At 44.1% G+C, this 22,186-nt stretch overlaps 1 long non-coding RNA gene across 5 annotated transcripts in view; it reads right to left on the reverse strand.

Annotated features, from left to right (window-relative positions):
* Nucleotides 1–266: 266 nt before the first annotated feature.
* Nucleotides 267–22,186, reverse strand: part of LOC108177669 (uncharacterized) — a 31,513-nt gene continuing 9,593 nt past the window's right edge. Inside the window, exons 3-4 of one of the 5 annotated variants that reach the window (XR_007924263.2) lie at nucleotides 1,300–6,970; nucleotides 267–927 (exon numbers count right to left, since the gene is read on the reverse strand). This is a non-coding gene — a long non-coding RNA (uncharacterized lncRNA). Of the gene's footprint in view, nucleotides 6,971–22,186 lie in introns of all 5 variants that reach the window. The other 4 variants (XR_007924264.2, XR_007924262.2, XR_007924261.2 and 1 more) reach the window with 4 other exon arrangements.

Raw genomic sequence — 22,186 nt, forward strand, 5'->3', positions numbered from 1 at the left:
CTCAGTGGCCTGTGTGCTGAAGTTACCTGGTGATTGCCTCGGGATGAAGTTCAGCTGCTCCACTGAGCCACGCAGGGCCTGCTGGGTGCTTCCTGCCGCGTGCCCTCTGCAGGCCAAGGACGTCCTGTGTGCCTGCCAGTCGCCCTGGCTTTAGGGTGGGTCAGCTGTAGATGAGCTGCCTGCTGGATCTGTCCATTGTGGAGGCGCGTTGTTCTCTCTGATTATTAAGAACTCCGGAGCAGGTGGTGCCCCAGAGCTGAAGCAGGAAGTGAGTGGGCAGTGGCTCTCCCTGAGTTCCTGGCTGCTCCCCAGGAGGCCGAGTCCTGGCCTGAGGTGGGGATATGGAAAAACAGGGTTTGGTGGGAGCAGTTCTGGGAGGTGGGTGTGGATGGGTAGGATGAGATCAAGTTGATGGATGAGGAGGACAGCAGTGACGGCCGGGCGGGGCTCCAGGAGAGCAGGCGAGGTGCACTCCTGCCTGAGGACAGGACACAGGACAGCTGCTCTCCAGGCGGCCCTGAACATCCCCGAAACACCAGAGCCAGGCAGGGGGGTCTTGTCGGTAGCCCTGTCACCAAGGCGCTCAGCTCTGCACAGCTAAGGATACTGCACGGGCTGCCAAGTCTCTGGGGAGAATGGGGCGGCGTTGGTGGTGGTGGTGGTGGTGCTCTGCAGGACATTTTCAAGGCGCCCAGAACCCAGAGCAGCAGAGGGGGGGTTACTGCAGGGGCAGGAGAGGGCTCTGGCTGCTGGAGGGGTAGGCTTTCTCGTTCCTGTGTCCAGGGCAAGGAAAGCTGTGCCCTCTGCAGTAGTTGCATGCCTGTTGCTGTCGTAGGTGTTGCTGGTACAAAGAACAAAACCACCAAATGCCACTGCTGTGGTAGCACCCGTTTGTCTCCCTTAGCTTTCTTGCTTCCTTTTTCATATCTGTAAAGAAGAAAATTATCCACCAGTTTTCCTTTCATGAAAATTCAGAAAATAGGGAGGGAGTTTTGTTTCAGGACAAGGGTTGCCTCCTCTCAGCGCCCTTTCAGTGATGTGATCGCCAGCCTGTACGTGGATCACGTTCAGGTTTCATTGTGTACTTTTAACCCCTAATTGGCAAGATTTTGTTTTATATTATTTTTACACTAACACTGGAGGATGTGATCAGAATTTGAGGCCAGTTTCCTAGTTCATAGCTCATCAGGAAGTTATCTTCATAATAAATTTGAGATGATAGCTACTAACATTGCAAACCTGGATCACACTTCCCTTATTTAGGCGAACGGTGATTACGGGCACGTGGTGGGGGCGCACCTTGACCAGACTGCAGACTCGAGGCTGCTGCTCTGCTCATGGCTGTGTCAGTGCACTCAGCTTCTCTGCTTCCAAGAATCAAGAATCGTGGCTGCTCAGCTTCTTCCTGGGCACCAGAATAAGGAGTCTTGCTCAGTATAAACCTACCTATAAAGTATCAGAGCCTGTGTGGCAAGAACATCAACTTTTGTTCCAGTAATAGGTCTCTGAGAAAACTCAATCAGGGAGGATGCAGAAACTGTAACATCATGGAGATTCTTGGCAGCCTCTGAATGAAATGATCTTCTCTTTACTTTCAGCTCTGGTATCCCCTATGGGTGCCAGTTCGAGTCCCAGCTGCTCCACTTCTGATCCAACTCCCTGCTGATGCACCTGGGAAAGCAGTGGAAAATGAGTCAAGTGCTTGGGCCCTTGCACTAGCATGGGAGACCCAGAAGAAGCTCCTGGCTCCCGGCTTCAGACTGGCCCAGCTCTGGCTGTTGTGGCCATTTGAGGAATGAACCAGCGGATGGATGCTCGCTCTCTCTCTCTCTCTCTCTCTCCTTCTCCCTTTCTCTGTAACTCTACCTTTCAAATAAATAAATAGATCTTTAAAAAAAAGCCACAGAGCAAAACAAAATTTGTTTACTTTGTTGGACAAACCAAATTGGTTCTCAAAATGGCCAGTGCTTATAAAAAGTTATTTAGTAGCTCCAAAATAATCCACCTAGTCATACATGACCAAGAGTGAAATCATCCTGTGTCTAGTTATTTTCTACCTTTCCTATTGTTTCATCATCACCGACTTAGATGAAAATTGGTCCAGAAATTCCAGAGTCTTTTTTTTTTAAAGATTTATTTTATTTATTTGAAAGGCAGAGTTACAGACAGAGATATATATAGAGAGGTCTTCCATCTGCTAGTTCACTCCCTAAATGGCTGCAATGGTCTGATCCAAAGTCAGGAGCCAGGAGCTTCTTCTGGGTCTCCCACGCAGGTGCAGGGGCCCAAGGACTTGGGCCATCTTACATTGCTTTCCCAGGCCATTGCAGAGAGCTGGATTGGAAGTGGAGCAACCGGAACTTGAACTGGTACCCTATGGGATGCTGGCACTGCAGGGGGTGGCCTTATTTGCCATGCCACAGTGTTGGCCCCTCCACAAAGCCTTTGATATCTGCTTTTAGTTTTGTTTTGTAAACATGAAAAATGTCAGAAAATAAAATTTCAGAGTTGAAAAACGAACTTTAAAGAATAATAATTTGAGAATGTAAAAATATACTGTTTGTGATGGGCTTAAAATTTTACCATGCATTAACCATCCCTGCTTATACCAATTATTATATTCATGTTATACACTGATTTCTAATCCAATTCTTTTGAATATTTGTGGATGTTGGCATTTTGTAGTTAAAAAGTTAAATTCTTGACCAAAATGTAATTTATACCAAATTTGGTTTTAATATCTATCAATTAATTTTTTCTCTATTACTTGGAATTTTAAATTTCAATGTTATAATCCATTATAAGTAACTTGTCAAACATCTAATATTGGGTTTATCAATCTTTTAAAGATTTATTTATCTTTTTAAAGGCAAAGATGAGGGGAGGCAGACAGGGCAGGGGTGGGGTGGGGGAAACAGGGAAGGAAGAAGTGAGAGAGAGAGCCTTCTATGTATGATTCACTTCTTAAATGCCTGCAAGCCAGGGCTGGACCAAGCTGAAGTTCTGCATCCAGGAACTCTCTCTGGTTCTCTCACACAGGTGACAGGGATCCAAGAACTTGAACCATCTTCTGCTGCCTCCCATAATTAGCAGGAATGCTGGACTGGAAGCAAGCATCTGGGTCTTGAACCAGGCACTCTGATATGGAATGCCAGGGTCATAAGTGGTGGCATAACCCAGTGTGCCACAATGCCCACCAATGGGAGTTTTTTTTAAATTAATTTATTTGAAAGGTGGAATACAGAGAAGAGGTAGAGGTAGAGGTGAGATATAGTCCATATGCAGATTCACTCCCAGATAGAGGAAAGTCCTTCTGCCTAACTGGGATGGATTTTGGCCCTTCCTGCATTTTGGACTTGACCTAGAACCACACACCATCTCTCCCACTCTCTGCCAGCAGCTCCTGGACTTCTTAGCCTCCATGAACACATGACACATTTCTGTCTTTTACATATGGTCAGCCCTTGGTTATCCCTGGGTCCACATCTGCAGATTCCACTGTTAATTAAAAACATTTCAAAAAATGCATCTGTACTGAACATGTATAAACTTTTTCCTCTTGCAACCATTCTACACACAGTACATCATTTGCATTGTATTTATATTAAGTATTATAAGTAAGCTAATGATGGCTGAAAGCATATGGGGGAATATATAGGTAAAATTCAAAAACTACACCATTTTACGTACAAGACTTGAGCATCACTGATTTTGGTGTCTGCAAGGGGTCCCGGAACCCATCCTTCACAGATGTTGATGGATAGCTGTCCATATCCTGTAAGTCCTTGCAGAGTCTTGACTGCCACAGATTGTGGTCCCAAGACATGAGGGTCTGATGAATTCTTACAAATATGGAAGCAGCTTCAGATCTGAGTAACAGGGTAGAAGTTGGAAGACTTTTGAGGTATATAGTACACTATGGATGTGAACGGTGATTCTGAAGTGTGTAATGAAAAAGAAAGATTCTCGATGAGGACTGGAATGTCCTACAGTGGGTTTGAGCCACCAAAGTTTCTCCAAATTACCACATACTCACTGATTACAGTGCAAGAAATACTGTAGAGTCAACAGTTCTTTCTGTGGGGTTGAAAAATGCTTCCCCACCCCTCCAGCTTCCACTGGAAAAAAACATTCAAAATCCAAAGGTGCTAGATATCAAGTGTTGTCTTTGCACAAATTTGGGGGTTGATACCCGAAGCTGAGACAAAGACACTCAGTTTCTGAAGGCTCAGCAAGACCCTTTTTGCCCATTCCTTGGTGCTGCAGTGACACGTGGCCCTGTGTACTGAAGTCTGCTTTCATCTGCCTTTCTTCACTGCACTTCACACCTTGCACTCACTGTGAGTCCCTGAGGACTGGCACCTAAGAGGCACCCCAGCTTTGCTCAGTGCAAGAAGGTGCTCGGTTCCAGGGTCCTGGGGGACACTGTGACCTGTACCTCTTGAAGGGTGTGAAAGGTTTTTATCAGTGACTGTGATTTAAGCCATCATCCTGCAGTTAGATCAGGCTACCCAATGTGAAGAGGTGTCTCTTGCTGCCCTGCATGAGACAGAGAACCACAAGCCTTGCCACGAAGGACAAGTCCAGGAGAGAACTCTGGGGTCTACTTCAGCCAAACAACCTGCTCTTGACCACACCCCTGAAGGTCACGAGTGGTGTGCCACATTATTGTAGTGTGATACGCAGGGACACGGCAGGAGCAGTCAGAATCCAAATCACAATACCGGACTCTGTCCTTGATTGAAGCTGAAAATGTCATGTGGTTTTCCCCTTGAACCTGGCAGCTCTCCACATCCTGCCTGCCTAGACGTGGCGGCTCTTCATGCACTGCATGAGGATAATTCAACACCGAGAGGCACAGAGACCCCTGGAATGCAGGAGTCAGCAGTATCCCCAGGGTGGGGGATCAGAGTCTGAGACACTGAAGTTCCTCAAGCTGCCAGGCAGACAGGAAGGGGCCATCTCTTCGTGAGTGGTTAGGACCTGGTGCGCCTCTGTATAAAAGGAGTGCTTGGCTGGTTTTCTCGGGTCCTGCCCCAGCCAGAGGACCCCGGTTCTGCTGCCATCACCACATGGAGGTGCTGTGATCCTTCCTCATAGCACTGGGCTTGCAAAGTGTTCCCTCTGGTTTGGAGGTTGCTAGGCATTTTAGCTTCTTGGAACTGGAGCTCGTTTATTTTGGTCAGCCCAGGTATGGAACCGTCTTGGATTAGCCAGTTTTGCCCAGGCCTGAGGACTGCCTGGGGACCCTCAGCCACTGAGCCTGGATGTCTAGCACCAGCAGAGTTCATCACTTCACTCAGTTTCACCAACAAACACCCCAAGGGCTTCTGACCTGAGAGAAATAGATTCTTCTTCTTCTAGGACTGCGTTAGCCCATTCCTGTCATCTGATGTGTGTGTGTGTGTGTGTGTGTGTGTTCAGCAGGGTGGGAGTGAGGAAAGGGAAGGGGAGGTGCACCCCAGGAGAAAGAGGAGGTGGTGGACATGGAGAAGCCCTGGAGCTGGACAGGGCTGGGAAGGTGAGGAGGAGGCTGGCATTGTGGCAGAGCAGGTTAAGCCATTGTCTAGCAACCCATATGAGCACTGGTTCAAGTGACGGATACTCCACTTCTGATCCAAGTCTCTGCTAATGTACCTGGGAAAGCAGCAGAAGATGGCCCAAGTGGTTGGACCTCTGCCATGGAGGTAGTTCAGGCTCCTGATCATTTGGAGGAGTGTACCAGTGGATAGAAGGTCTCTTTCATCAACTATAAAAATCAACTAAAGATGGATCAAAGATCTAAATGTAAGATCTGGAACTATGAAATTATTAGAAGGAAACAAAGAAGATAATTCAAGACAATAGTGTAGGCTTATTGGATAGGACCCCAGAAGTACAGGCAATGAAAACAGAAGTAGACAAATGGGATTATATCAAATTCAGAAACTTCTGCTGTTGTGCCCAGATCGTTAGATCCCCGCAGAGACCCCCAGAGAGTTGATCACCCTGAACTGCAAAAGCAAGGTTTATTCGGGAGTACAAGCCGTGACAGGGACCCCATCCAACCAACCGACACAGCGGAGGAAGGAGTGAAGCCCCAGTCTTTGTTTGGGAGAGTTTTTAAAGGAAAAAAGGGCTACATCAGCAGGAAAAAAGAGTTACATCAGTGGGGGCTTACAGCACGGGAGCTTTGGGTACAGGGAGGTACTTTGTTTAGCATTCTCTACTGTGCTGTCCTTGGTACCGAGCTAGCTATCCCTGGTAAGCTTTGATATCTCCGGAATGCCTGAATGCCTGCTTTTACAAGGACTTGGGTCTGCTATGGAAAACAGAGGCTGCTTTTTTTACTGTTTTAAAATGGAGTCACTTTGGCTCTTCATTCCCCCCTTGTTTTTGTACATGTTTGAAAAACCCAATCATGGATTTTGGACTGACATTTCATTTAAGGGTTTATATTGGGACTGTTGGAGTATTAATTGAACAGTGTCCAATTTTTTTTTTTTTTTATAAACTGCACAAGTTTGTTAACAATGCAAGGGCCGAAGGTTAAAATTAAAATCAGGAGAACAAGGGCCCCTATGAGTCTTGATAGTAGGGTGACTTGCCACGGAGAAGAATTGAACCAAGACTCAAACCACCCCTGAGAGACCTCCGGTTCTCTTTTTTGTTTTGCCAGCCCCTCCCTGACTTTAGCCAGCCATGTTATCTTTTAAGGCCCGAGTGATCAAGCGTAAAAGCAGCATTTTTTCCCAGAGTGGAGCACAGCCCACCACATCAGTCCCAGAAGTCCAAGAGGGGCAGAGGGATGACAATTCGTCTTCAGAGCCACCCCTGGTGACGTGGGGCAACGAGGCACTCTTCGCTGCCATGGGGCAATGCCTTAAGCTGCTGTCTCCTGGGTGGGGAGCCAAGCACATTCCTGTAGTAGCATTTGGTTGACCGCCTGGTTGCTGAAGGCCTTGGTTCACTCCATTACCAGCTGTAAACACTTAAACAGACACCGTAGTATAGAGACAGGGTGAGAATAAAGCAGATTCCAGCCAAAACCAGGAGAAAAGCCACTCATTAGTGTGGGAGAGGATTATCAGTACACACATGTTGGGAGTATAAACGGCAATCTACTACAAAGAACAAAAAATTTACAGAAATCCTCAGCGTTTAAATTTTGTTCTACTTTTATACATAGAATAATGACTAGTTATTTGTAGCATGTCTTTTTTTTAACTTTATGCATTTACTTTTTCTGAACAAGGCGGAGCTGCTGTTGCTATGTGTAACTGAGACAGTAGTTGATATTTAATAGGAAATACTGCTCACAGAACTGCACTCCCTACTAGCCAAATTTACCTAATAATGAATTATTTTGATAATGGAGAGTAGATACCATATGCACTAATTACATAGATGTTAAAGTCACAGTTTTAAACAAGGTAATTTACATTTTGAAGTACACTACTTATGCTAATACTGCTTAAGAGATACTACTGCTGTCCCCACAGGATAGGTACAGAATGTCTGTATACCACTCACTTTACTAAGCAACAAAATTACAAAGGAATGAGGCCAAGGAGTGGGCCAGACAGGGTCCAGAACAAAGGACAGAGTTGCTATTAGAGGAGTCAAGAAAGGTGTTGTCCAAGTTACAAATAAGTTTTCCAATTAAGAGGCAAAGAGAACCTGATAAAAGGGGCTTGATAATAACCTGGTGGCTTTAGGCCTTGTAAGTTAAGGGACCTAGACCTATTTATCTTTTTACATAGGGTACATTCATTTTAAGGGAGGTGTGAACCTCCTTGGGGAAGGCACTCTGTTGACTTTTATTACTTACCTGGCCTGGGAGGAGAGCTGGCCAGGTAAAGGTAGGTGGCATCTCCAACAGGAAATTTATAGCTCTGTCTGCAATGTTACTGACCCTACTTGGCCATTCTCTCAACAGTGGCGGTCACTTTGGAGGCTGGGCTAAGTGAAGGGCTTTTCAGCTTAGAGCCAGTAAGATCTGTGGCTCTGACCTGAAGTCCTTCAACTCCAGGGCAGGTCCATTTCCAGTGATCCAACTCTTGGCTGGCAGAGCTGCCAGGGCTCTTCACAGGCTGACTTCTGCTAAAGCCCAGGCTTACCACATCGAAATCCACTGCGGTGGCCTGGCCTGTTGGGTCTCCCCGAGGGCAGATCACTGTACAGAGCTGCCTGTAATAGGCCTGCCACCCATCTTTACATTGCTTCTGATGTCCAGTTTTCTTTTCCTCCTGGTTTTTGTTAAAGTAGACCAGAGAATGCAAGTCAAGGGAGTGCTCGGTCCCACCTCTAATTTTTGTTGCCTAGACTAGAAGTCTAGAGTTACAGGCACATTTCTTATGAATATTTAGGTGGGCTGAGTTACTCTGATTTCTGAACATGGTTGACCTTTAACAGAACTGACTTATGTCCTTACCCAAATAGCTATGCAAGGATACTGCCAGATTGTCACTACAAAATCTTACCAGTTACCAGCCATGCTTAAAAACCTTGCACCACCAGAGGCAAACAGATACGTTACTCTGTGTGGTGTTGTCTGGCAGAGGCTTTAATTTTTCACGCTAGTCTTTAATCCAAGTAATTAAGTAGTCTCACAAGGAATGATCATATATGGCAATAGGGTCAAAAAGGCAGGGGAGTTTTTTTATACACACACATTTTAAGAGTAATATCAAATGAAAACTTAGCAAGCAGATTCAATCATTAGACAACAACTTAGGAAAACACCTACCGGAAGGTCCAATGTCCTTCACAAATTTTAAGAATACATGTACTTGGAAACATCTGTTAGATACCCAACATGGTGTAGCTTGTTTAACCAGCAAATTTCAGCACAAGTATATAAAATGTTTTCAGTTTTTTTTCTTTTAACAAGTTTACAGAGATTTAGGTTACACGAATTTTCGATCAACTTTAGCCGTTTAAATTTACGGGAAACATTCTGTTACAGATTACAATATAATCAAGCTCTACAGCAATATGTAACACTTGAAATAACTTTCTTGTATACAGAACATTTAGACCAGCAGGGACATTAGAAAACATACATAAATGATACAGAGGAGTTGATTTAAAGGCTAACTACATTCAGATAGATGCATTTAGTTTCACAGCAAACTACAGGGTCCCATACTCAGAACAATAAAGCAGTTTCAGTGATAGTTGTTAGAATCTTTAACCTTTTTTATAAATCACCAATCGATTTGAATTATTTTTTGATCTTAGTAACCTCAGTTAACTATACTTTTTTCCAGTTGGTACCTGTAATACATTATTGGCTCTATCAGTTTACAGAGTCATCCCAAAGTACTGAATACAATAGATGTAGCTGGAAAAAGTCCATTGCAAGCTATAGGAGGACAGTTAAACACAGAACCAACAATGCTTTAGTTTCATGAGCAGTAAATCTGATATACAAAACTGTGGATGACAAAAGACCTTAAGTTGTCATATTTAAAATTACAAACTTGTTAACTAACAAGAGACATTTGTTTACTTTACATAGCATTTTTGAAAGCACCTGTAGGATTTTACAAGGCACACTTAATTTTTTAGGCCTCTGCGGCCCCTTCATCAGGATTGTTAGGTAGGAAGTCAGTTATGAGCTTATGTGTGTGTGACATAAAGGCCTAAAGAGAAGACATCTATGTCCAGCATATGCATCTGCATCTCAAAGTCATCCTGACAGTGTTTCAGGGGCAGCCTGGTGTTCGCATCCCCGCCCCTTCTGCCTGACAAATCTTCCACAATCTCCCAGGTGCAGCCCAGTATCTGCATTTCAAACACCCTGCTCCGGATTCCCATTCTCTAGGGGATCCTGCTCGCTCTTCCTCTGAACCTGGGATGGCGCCAGCTGGGTTTTCTCCTGTCTGATACCTTCAGGGGAAAACTTAGATAGAAGTTTTTCTATTTACATCCAAAAAGCCCTTTGTTCCAAGAGGAGCAGAGGTGGGGAAGCAAGACCCATCTCCTTAAAAACCCCTGGCCTCCACCGGACTGCGGGACTGCGCGCTCAGCCCTCTGCCTCTGCTGAGCCACCTGCCTGGCCTGGTCAGGTGTAATCTCTCTACTCAACCATGTAACCTCACTCCCTCCCCATCCCCTCCAGTCTCTCAGGCTCTGTCTGGAGAGATGCCCATCCGTCCTTAATGATGTCCCTTCTCTAATAAACCTTGCTATTTTACCTCCCACTACTCTCTGTCTCACACCTGAATTCTTTCTTGCGTGAAGACAAGAACCCTGCAGTTTCTCCGGTAACAAGTTGTCAACAGAAATAACACAAACACCACTTAACAAAAAGACAAACACGTGCGTACAGAATTTCTGTGGACAGATTCAGATGGTCATATTACAGAAGGTCTCGACTGCTCCGAGGGCGAACCTCCAGGAGCCTCTAAGGGCAAACCTCCGGGAGTTTGAAGGAGACCAAAGACCTTATGGATGGGACGAGAACTATGCAGCATTCCTTCTTCGTCCCCAGATACAGATTGGACCTTCCCAGGTCCCAGACAAAGAATCGGGATGTCTCCCATTTCCTCCGAAGTGTGCCCTGCGAGTGCGTCCGCTCGGGCAGTGACCCTCCACAGATTCAGAATACATATGCAATGGCCGATGCTACAGATTCAGACTTAGACACAATTAAACAACGAACAAATAGACTAACGAACTCACCCAGTAGACTGGAGCAAACCTTCGGGTCGAGGTCACTGGGGGGCTTTTGGGGATCACAATCCTGGACAAGCCTCCAAATTATGTTGTGCCCAGATCATTAGATCCCCACAGAGACCCCCAGAGAGTCGATCACACCGAACTGCAAAAGCAAGGTTTATTTGGGAGTACAAGCCGTGACAGGGACCCCATCCAACCTACTGGCACAGCAGAGGAAGGAGTGAGGCCCCAGTCTTTGTTTGGGAGAGTTTTTAAAGGAAAAAAGAGTTACATACAGCATGGAAGCTTTGGGTACAGGGAGTTACAGTGGGGGCTTACATCACAGGAGCTTTGGGTACAGGGAGTTACAGTGGGGGCTTACAGCACGGGGGCTTTGGGTACAGGGAGGTACTTTGTTTAGCAATCTCTACTGTGCTGTCCTTGGGCTACCGAGCTAGCTGTCCCTGGTAAGCTTTGATATCTCCAGAATGCCTGAATGCCTGCTTTTACAAGGACTTGGGTCTGCTATAGAAAATGGAGGCTGTTTTTTTCATTGTTTTAAAATGGAGTCACTTTGGCTCTTCAGTAACAAATGCTGATAAGGACATGGAGAAAGAGGAACTTGTTAGGGACCCATTCAAGGAGAAAGTAACCGCACTATAGCGCAGTTTGAAAGAGGAAATGGCCTAACCGCAAAACCATTATAACGGCCTATCTGCAAAACCACTATAATAGCCTAACTGCAAACTGCAAATCAACTGTCATAACCATCGTTGCTATGACTATGGGACCCTGGGAGGTCGGCATGAGGGCGGGGCTGACCCCTGGAAACCGTATATAAGGGAACCCTCAGACACTGTAAAGCAGAGATTGCTCTGCCTTTCTCCCCGGTCTGTAGTGCCTTGTGCCTGTGGGGAGAAGCTTCTGGACCATAGCGCCCTGTGCCTTCAGGAGTAGGCTTGAGTGATCTCTCCTCCTAGTTGCCTAGAGTACCAATAAAAAGTTTTTAGCTTGACTTTCCTCAGTCTCCTCGACTCTTCCTTCGCGGCAACTTGGCCAGTTCCTGGAGGGGGAGATCCTGACAGCTGGTGCCCAACAGGGACCTGAAGTTGGATGGTGAAGAGACGAGCCCTTGAGGAATCGTCAAAAGGGTGAGTAGCGGTGGTTGAAAGAGACCACGATGGGTGGGACATCCCAGTCAAAAGAACATAGGCAGGCACTAGTGAGCATAGAGAAGGTGAAGGTCCTTCCAGGCCAGGCTCCAAGAGGTAAGAAAGTGAAGTGCTACTCACCAGGAAATGTAACACGGACTTGTAAGCTGGCAGCAGCTTGTGCAGGACAGAACCTCCAAGATCTGTGGACCTTGGAAGAGGTAGAAAACCTCTTGGAGGAATTTCTACAAAGAGGAGAAGGCGCCACAACAGGGAAAGATTATAAATGTGCAGTAGACACCCTTAAGGTGTTAATTTGTTGTGGCAAGGGATTAAATCCAAAAAAATATAGGAGATGCCTATAAGCTCTATGATGCCATAACAGAATGTAGGCAAAAACCTCAGGTTATTCCCAGGGAGTTAAGTAAGGAAGAAAGAGCAAAAGAACAGTCAGCTTACCCAATAATGTTAAGATGTGGTAGACAAGAATATGAGCCTATGGGACCTGGACTAATAGCTGCTTGGCTTAAACCAGTTCAGGAACATGGTCTCACACACTCAGCTACCATCATTTACTTTGGGGTAATTTCAATAAATTTTATATCAGTAGACATCAATATGCTACTAAATGTAACTCCTGGCTTTGCAGCAGAGAAACAGCTAGTCACAGACAAGATAAAAGGCAAGAGCATGGGATGAGATGCATCCCTCTTCCCCAGAAGATGCGGCTGGACCAATGCCACTAACAGCAGATCAGATTAAGGGAATTGGATTATCACCAGAAGAAGCAGCTGGCCCTAGATTCGCTGATGCCAGAACCCTCTATAGAACATGGGTTCTTGAGGCGCTTCAAGATTGCCAGAGAACTATCCATAGGGGCCCCTAAAGCAGTCAGCATCAGACAAGGGCCCAAAGAACCCTACCCTGAGTTTATTAATCGATTATTTACTCAGATTGATATGGAAACATCTAGAGAAGATTTGAGAACATATTTAAAGGACACTATGAGCATTCAAAATGCCAATGAAGAATGTAAAAAGTTGCTTAGAAATTTAAGACCAGGAGATTAGTTAGAAGAAAAAATGTATGCCTGTAGAGTATTTGGATCCACCTCCTATAAGATGGCCATGCTGGCAGAGGCCTTAAAGGCTGGAGATAGACAGCAAGGGTCAAGAAGTTTTCAGGGAAATTGTTACAGGTGTGGAAAAAGGGGGCATATGGCAAGAAATTGTAGGAGTGGAGAAAAAACTCCACTAAAATGCTATAATTGTGGGAGAACAGGACATATGGCAAAAGTATGTAGACAGCCAAAATATGGGAAAACGGGGGGCAATGCCCCCCGGACCATGATGGTGTCTGCCCAGAATATCCAGTCATCTATCCCACCATCTGCCCCACCCCTGGGGGAAACACAGATAGAAGCCCCTGCGACAGGGATCTACCCGAAACTACCAAAATAGAATTAAAACAAAGACCTACCTTAAAGGTAAACCTAGGGGGAAAAGATATAGTAGGGCTGTTGGACACAGGGGCTGATTTAGCCATAATAAGGGAACAAGAGGCTAAAGGAATAAAAGAAGGGATAACAGAAGGATGGCAAAATATAGAGGGGGCTGCTGTGGCCCGGGAGTGCAGTGGAGGATGGCCCAGGTGCTTGGGCCCTGCACCCCATGGGAGACCAGGAAAAGCACCTGGCTCCTGGCTCCTGCCATCGGATCAGCGCGGTGCGCCGGCCGCAGCGCGCCGGCCGCGGCGGCCATTGGAGGGTGAACCAACGGCAAAGGAAGACCTTTCTCTCTGTCTCTCTCTCTCACTGTCCACTCTGCCTGTCAAAAAAAAAAAATATAGAGGGGGTAGGAGGGTGCTCTAAATTACAAAAAATATCACAGGTTACACTGAAAGACAAAAAAGGAAGGAAGACAAAGACATCCATTCTAATATCCCCAGATATTCCCATCAATATATTCAGAAGGGATATCTTAACAAAGTTAGGGGTAGCCCTAATTATGGCACAACTCTCTACCCAAATTACCCCAATAAAGATAAAAATGAAAGATCGTAATAAAGGTCCCTTGATTCCCCAATGGCCTTTAACCAAAGAAAAATAGAAGGAATTAAGGAAATAACAAAAAGACTACTAGAGGAAGGGAAGATATTTCCAGCAGACCCAGATAATCCCTGGAACACCCCAATATTTGTGATAAGGAAAAAATCAGGTAAATGGCAAATGTTAATAGATTTTAGAGAACTTAATAAATTAGTAGATAAGGGAAGAGAAGTTCAGTTAGGTATTTCACACCCTGGAGGATTACAAAGAAGAAATCAGGTTACTGTTTTGGATATAGGGGATGCTTATTTTACCATCCCTCTGGATAAGGACTTCAGGCAGCACACTGCCTTCACCATCCCAGAGGTTAATAATCAAGGTCCAGGCCATAGGTATGTTTGGAATTGCCTCCCACAAGGTTTTGTATTAAGTCCCTTGATTTACCAAAGTACACTAAGGGATATGCTAGAGCCCTGGAGACAACAACATCCAGAGGCAGATCTTTATCAATATATGGATGATATATATATTGGGTCCGATCATTCTCCAAAACAACACAAACTGATGGTAGAAAAATTCAGAAAAATGCTTTAGAAAAGGGATTCAAGACCCCGAATGAGAAATTACAAGAACAATATCCTTAATCATGGATGGGGTACTTGTCACACCCGAATAAATGGACATTGCAAAAGCCAGAGTTGCCAGAACTTCCAGAGAAACCCACTCTAAATGAACTACAAAAGTTAGTAGGACTCCTTAATTGGATGACCCAAGCTGTTCCTGGAATTAAGACAAAACCTTTTACTCTCATGATGAAGGGAAACCAAGAGTTAAATAGTATCAGGGAATGGACCCCCGAAGCAAGAAAGGAGTTACGGGCTATAAGGAGGCTATTACAATAACACAAACCTTTAAGCTACTGGGACCCCAGCAAGGAAGTTTACTGTACCATTATGATGGGAGGTAACACCATAAATTATAAAGTGCACCAAGGATCTGATATCCTTTGGGTAGGCAGACAGGAATTTCCAAAGGTATTGGCAGCATCTCCTCTAACTAGAGCCCTAAAATGTCTACATAAAATCAGACAAGAACATATTATATGAATAGGGCAAGAACCTATATATAGGTTACCTATAAAAAAGGATTTAGACGTTATGATTCAGGAAGACCCCTACTTGCATTGGGTACTGCAGACTGAATGTATCCATGCCCCTTTAATGCTTAGAAGGGTGCTAAGCAGTCTTCAAGGTCATCCTGTGCCAGGACCTACTTACTATGTTGATGGAGGAAGCAAACAGGGCCAAGGAAGATATGGCTTTTGGAGATCAGATGGAGTTAAACTATTTAAGGAGAGTGAGGGAAGTAATCAAGAATTAGAAAAAAGAGCCATGCTACTAGCCCTTCAAGAAGGACCCCCAATAATGAATATAGTTATGGATTCCCAATATTATATACATTAATTGAGGCCAGACCCCTACCTGTAAATATTAAAGAACCCTTGCTTAGAACCGTATTAGAAGCTATAGAAAGTAAAGAAGAAATTTACATCCAATGGGTGCCTGGACATAAGGGAATCCCAGGCAATGAAAATATTGACAAATTAGTTTTACAAATAAATACAACTCAAATAAACCCGGTAGTACAAGGTGGTCATATTAAGGAAAAAGAACCAGAACAGATTGGATACTCCATAAGTGCCCCAAAAGACCTGGTACTTATGCCAAAGGTAATAGAGACCATTAACCTACAAACACAAATTACCATAATCCCAGGACAGTGGGGTGGATAACAGAAACATCAGAGATGACTGAGGCCAAAGTAAGGGTAGTTGGAGGTTTCATCAGCCCAGGAGATCAAAATCCTTTAAAGATAAGATTGGTTTAACCGATAGAATAAATAAAGGGGAGAGTGATCCAACATGGGAAGTGAGATACTCAGCAGACTCATAGAATGGCGGATGTCCTAAATAGCACTCTGGCCTCAGAATCAGCCCTAAAGGCACTCGGATCTGGCTGAAAAGCCCATGAGAGTATTTCAGGCATGGAAAGCCAAGACACTCTGGCAAAAAGATCTCTGTGAGTGAGATCCCAGTGGAAAGAACAGGTCTTCAAAGAGGGAGGTGCCTTTCTCTGAAGGGAGGAGAGAACCTCCACTTTGACTATGACCTTGTCTAAACAAGATAAGAGTCGGAGAACTCAAGGGGCTTCCATAGCCTTGGAAACTCATGACTGGTGCATAGGGAGATTACTGATGCCATAAACAGGAGTGTCAATTTGTAAAGTCAACAACAGGAGTCACTGTGCACTTACTCCTCATGTAGGATCTCTGTCCTTAATGTGCTGTACACTGAGGCTTAATGCTATAACGAGTACTCAAACAGTATATTTCACTTTGTGTTTCTATGGGGGTGCAAACTGTTGAAATCTTTACTTAATGTACACTAAACTGATCTTCTGTTAAAAAAAAAAAAAAAAAAAGAAACTATCAATTCCCAACTTGACTCTCACTGTATTAAACATGACAATAGGTCTGATCTGATTTCATCATCATTTAAAAAAAAATCATCTATTATTTTTCACTTTATGTTTCTGTGTGGGAACAAACTGTTGAAATCCTTACTTAAGGTATACTAAGCTGATCTTCTGTATACTAAGATAATCGAAAATGAATCTTGATGTGAATGGAAGGGGAGAGGGAGTGGGAAAGGGGAGGGTGGTGGGTGGGAGGGACGGTATGGGGGGGAAAGCCATTGTAACCCATGAGACGTACTTTGGAAATTTATATGCATTAAATAAAAGATAAAAAAAAAATAAGATTGGTTAACCTATCCCAAAAAATAGTATATGTAAAGACAGGACAACTAATAGCTCAGTTAATTTTAATGCCTGTCCTCCATAAAAAATAGTATATAAAAACATAAGTAAGGCACCAAACATCTTTTTTTCTAGAACATATTGAGACAGCCATGGACGATCATGCTAAATGGCATAGTGATGTGTCATACTTGAGACAATATTCAGCTTACCAAAAATTGTAGCAGAACAAATAATAAAGAACTGCCCCAAAGTGTTTGCCTAAAGGAGGAACTACTCCTCATATTAGTAGATCAGGGCCAGGACTGTGGCAAATGGATGTGACCCACTATGAGGCCTGGCTAATCCTGGTAGCCATTGAGACATCTACTGGCCTTCTATGGGCTAAGCTAATTCCTAAGGAAACTGCTCAGGAAACAGTATGGGGAATATTAGAACTACAGAACCTATTTCATATCCAAGCACTCCATACAGATAATGGCCCTAACTTCAAAGCAGAAAGAGTCACGGGACTGTGCCAATATTTAAATATTGATCATACTACAGGCACAACCTATAATCCACAGTCGCAGGGAATGGTTGAGAGAGCTAATCAATCCTTAAAACAAGAAATGGGTAAATTTGCTGATGTGGTTCAAACCATTGAAGCATGGCTACAATTGGCTCTTATCACCCTTAATCAAAAGAAAAGGGGAGGAATAGGGGGCTATACTCTTACTAAAAGATAAACCCATCAGAGATGGCAAGAACTAGAGCAAACGCTCCAACTCCAGAAATTTAAAGACAAAAAACTCTTTTGCTTTTATAGATTACCAAACAGTAAAGACTGGAAAGGGCCCACTACCATCCATTGGAAAGGAGAAGGAGAAGTAGTGATCGATACACCTGAAAAGGGGATTATTAGCTTGCTCCAAAGACATGTTAGGATGGTTCCAGCCCCAGGGCCTCAGGATTTGGGGATTTCCAATTAGGCACTAATGGAATATCAATTGCAATTATCCTGTCAAAAGAACTCATGTGTTTGTAAGAAATGTAGATACCACTGTCAGTTGTGCTTTTCACAGAAAGCGTTAGGGACTTCATATTCCAGAGCTAGGACTAAAGAACTCCAGAAATGGCAACAGCAGCAGCAAATGGAGAAATGTACATTAAAGGAAGAGAAGCAAAAGACCTCTATGAACAGTATGCACTTCAACAATTAAGTGAAGAAGAAAATCCACCATTTGTAAACCCCTTTGAGGGATTGCCCGAGGACCAACAAGATGAATTAGCAGCCCAAAAACAAGCACATCTACAACAGGTAAAAAGAAATAATTAAAGAGATGGGACTCAGATAAAGGTAAGTTAATCAAAGGTAAGCAAGCCCTTAAACGATTTAAAGTATTAGGTAACTTAATGAGATTGTGGGAAAGATTTTTTTTTTTTTTTTTTTGGACAGGCAGAGTGGACAGTGAGAGAGAGAGAGACAGAGAGAAAGGTCTTCCTTTTGCTGTTGGTTCACCCTCCAATGGCCACCGTGGCCGGCGCGCTGCAGCCGGTGCACCGCGCTGATCTGAAGGCAGGAGCCAGGTGCTTCTCCTGGTTTCCCATGGGGTGCAGGGCCCAAGCACTTGGGCCATCCTCCACTGCACTCCCGGGCCATAGCAGAGAGCTGGCCTGGAAGGGGCGCAACCGGGACAGAATCTGGTGTGCCGGTGCCGCTAGGCAGAGGATTAGCCTATTCAGCCACGGCGCCGGCCTGTGGGAAAGATTTGAACTACCTATGCTCAGAGCTTATGGTGTGATAATGACAATTATCATCTTAATATTCGAGATGAGTTTTCTGTCTCTCTTATTTGTAAAAATGGCTCAGAGCATAGATATATTAGATGCAGACCTCCAAGTAATAATCAGTCAACACATTGTTTTTGGCAGGCAGGATATGAAATGTTTCACAAACATTTTGTAAAAACTCCAGTAAGGGAAGACCCAGGAAGTTGGACATGCAGGACAGAAGGGGAGGTATTGTATGCTAGATACACACACCCATTCTAAAAATGAGCTCGGTTGCTATATAAGGGACCTGGAATGGGAAGAGAGAATGATAACATTCTTGGCTCCATATATGGTGGTAAAGGCAACTCCCTTCACATATGTACCAGTAAATATGTCTGACGACTATACCAATAAAACCAATGTGCAAAAAAGGAGACTTTGGAGTAACAGCAGCTATCGTCACCACAGCAGTGTCACAGCCGCGGTAGCTGGCGCTGTGACTGGAGCACTGGCTCTAAGCACTACTCAACTACAGGGAGATGCTTTGGAGTCCCTCCTGAAGACAATTCAGGAACAGCGGGCTCAGCTAGGTGTCCAGTCAGCACTGCTTAAGACACATGCTATGGGGCTCCAAATGCTGGAAGCACGCATGGTACAAATAGAACAGATAATTAATATACTAGCTTTGGAAAGAGAACTCAAGTGTGAAGCGATTGGAAGAGTTTGCATTACCACCATTCCGTGGAACAATCTATCCATTCCTAATGCAACACAACTAGCTGATATGTTCAAACACAACCATTCTACCTGGCTAGAGTGGGTAAATGCAACCGCTCATCTTGAGGCTAACATTACTAAGAGAGCTCTACAGATAATACAGCTTCAAAATATAGCAGCATTTAAGATAGGTCAAGTCAGAACAGTGGAACAGACAATAAATACTCTGACTGACACAGTTTCCTCTTGGCTCCCATCCTGGAAATGGTTTAAAATAGGAGCAATATTTTGTATAGTTCTTGTATGCTTGCCTATCTTACAGCACCTCTTCCCATTTGGACGGAATTTCGCAAAGGGATACCTAGCCCTCTGAGAGGAACCCAGCCCACCAGAAATAGAAGAAGAAGAAAAAGAAGACCGGAACCTGAAATCAATCCGGGATACGCTCAAGAATGTTCATCCCTTTGGCCCAGCGGCTCAACGGGCTTTACAGGGCTATGAGAGCATTTAAAGAAAAGAAAAGGGAGGACTGTTAGGGACCCATTCGCGGAGAAAGTAACCACACTATAGCGCAGTTTAAAAGAGGAAACGGCCTAACCGCAAAACCGTTATAATGGCCTAACTGCAAACCGCAAATCAACCGTCATGACCGTCGTTGCTATGACTACGGGACCCTGGGAGGTCGGCGCGAGGGCGGGGCTGACCTCTAAAAACCGTATATAAGGGGACCCTCAGACACTGTAAAGCAGAGGTTGCTCAGCCTCTCTTCCCGGTCCGCGGCAGGAGTAGGCTTGAGCGATCTCTCCTCCTAGTTGCCTAGAGTACCAATAAAAAGTGTTTAGCTTGACTTTCCTCAGTGTCCTCGACTCTTCCTTCGTGGCAACCTGGCCAGTTCCCGGTGGGGAACTGACAGAACTCTTACACCCTGATGGTACAGCTACTAGAGAAAACAGTAAGAAATTTCTTTAAAAACTAAAAATAGAACTGCCATATGATCCAGCAACCTCACTACTAGTTATACATCCAAAAGACATGAAAATCATTGTATCAAAGACATACCTGCTCTACCATGTTTATTATAGCACAGTTTACAATAGCCAAGATACAGACTCAAGCAAGATGTCAATCAGGAATGAATAAAGAAAATGTTGAATATACATATAATATTATTCAGCAATAAAAAGAATGAAATCCTGTCATTCAATGCAAAATGGACAGAACCGCAGGACTCCATGTGAACTGAAGTAAACCAAACACAGAAACACAAATGCCAAATTTCCTTCATGCGTGGAAGCTAACACACACATATACACACAACCTCAGTCTGAATACAGAATGGTGATAAACAGAGCCTGGGAGGATTGGGAGGGATGCAGAGAGTTTGGATAATGGGCACCAAATCAGTTAGGTCGCCAGACTGAGTTCCTAGACTGACACAGCACATTGGGAAACATTAGTTCATAAAAACCTAGTGTAACAAACAGAAATTGAAAAAAATCTATCACCATTCACCCAGCCTTACAAATGATGCTTAAGAATGTGCTACATACAGAAACATAGAAAGATGGTCATCATTATGAAAGAATGTGAAAACAGAAAATCAAACAGAAAATCTCCTAGTAAAAGTACAAAGCAATCAATAGGAATATTTATGGAAAAATGGCAGGGCTAAGTCATTACTTACCAACAGTATCCTTGAATGTAAAGGGCCTAAATTCTCCAATTAAAACATACAGATAGGCTGAATGGATTAAACAAGACCATCTATCTGCTGTCTACAAGAAACACATCTTGGGGTGGATGCTGTGGCACAGGGAAGTTTAGCCTTTGCCTACAGTGCAGGTTTTCCACAAGGGTATTGGTTCCAGTCCTGGCTGCTCTACTTCCAAACATGCTCCTTGCTTGTATGCCTGGGAAAGCAGTGGAAGATGGCTAAAGGCTTGGATCCCTGCACCCACATGGGAGACCTGGAAGAAGTTCCTGGCTCCTGGCTTCGGCCTGGCCCAGTCCCAGCCATTGTGGATATTTGGGGATCAAATCTGAGTAAACCAGAGGATGGAAGATCTCTCTCTCTCTCTCTCTGCCTTTCAAATAACTAAATAAATCTTAAAAAAAAAAAAACAAACACTTCAGCATCAAAGAGACATGCAGACTGAAAGTGAAAGGATGGAAAAAAATATTCCATGTTAAAAGAAGGCAAAAAACCAGCAGGTGTAGACATCCTATTATCAGACAAAATAGACTTTAACAAAAAAACTGTTAAAAGAGATAAAGAAGGGCATTATGTAATGATTAAAGGATAAATTCAACAGGAAGATGTGACTATAATAAATGTATATGTACCCAATGCCAAGGAGCCTGGCTATTAAAAACAAATGTTAATGGATCTAAAGGGAGACATAGACTCCAATACAATAGAAATGGGGAACTTCAACACCCCCACTGTTTTTTGAAGATTTATTTATTTATCTGAAAGTCAGAGTTACACAGAGAGAGAAGGAGAGGCAGAGAGAGAGGTCTTCCATCTGTTAGTTCACTCCCCAGATGGCCGCAATGGCCGGAGCTGTGCTGATGCAAAGGTTCCTCCAGGTCCCCCATGCGGGTGCAGGGGCCCAAGGACTTGGGACTACTTCCACTTCTTTCCCAGGCCATAGCAGAGAGCTGGATTGGAAGTGTAGTAGCTGGGACTCGAACCGGTGCCCATATGGGATGCTGTCACTGCAGGCAGTGGCTTTACCCACTATGCCACAGCACTGGCCTCCAATACCCACACCTTCATCAATGGAGTGTCTAGATCAACGAGACAGAAAATCAACAAAGAAATGACAGAGCTAATCCACACTATGACCAAATGGACCTAACCAATATCCACAGAACATCATCCTACAGTTAAAAAATATACATTGTTTTCATCAGTGCATGGAACTTTCTCTAGCATAGCCCATATGTTAGGTATAAAGCAAGTCTAAGCATATTAAAAAAAATAGAAATCATACAATGCACCTTTTTTTTTTTTGACAGGCAGAGTTAGACAATGAGAGAGAGAGAGAGACAGA

Source organism: Oryctolagus cuniculus, chromosome 7 (assembly GCF_964237555.1).
Source record: "Oryctolagus cuniculus chromosome 7, mOryCun1.1, whole genome shotgun sequence".
NCBI lineage: Eukaryota > Metazoa > Chordata > Mammalia > Lagomorpha > Leporidae > Oryctolagus > Oryctolagus cuniculus.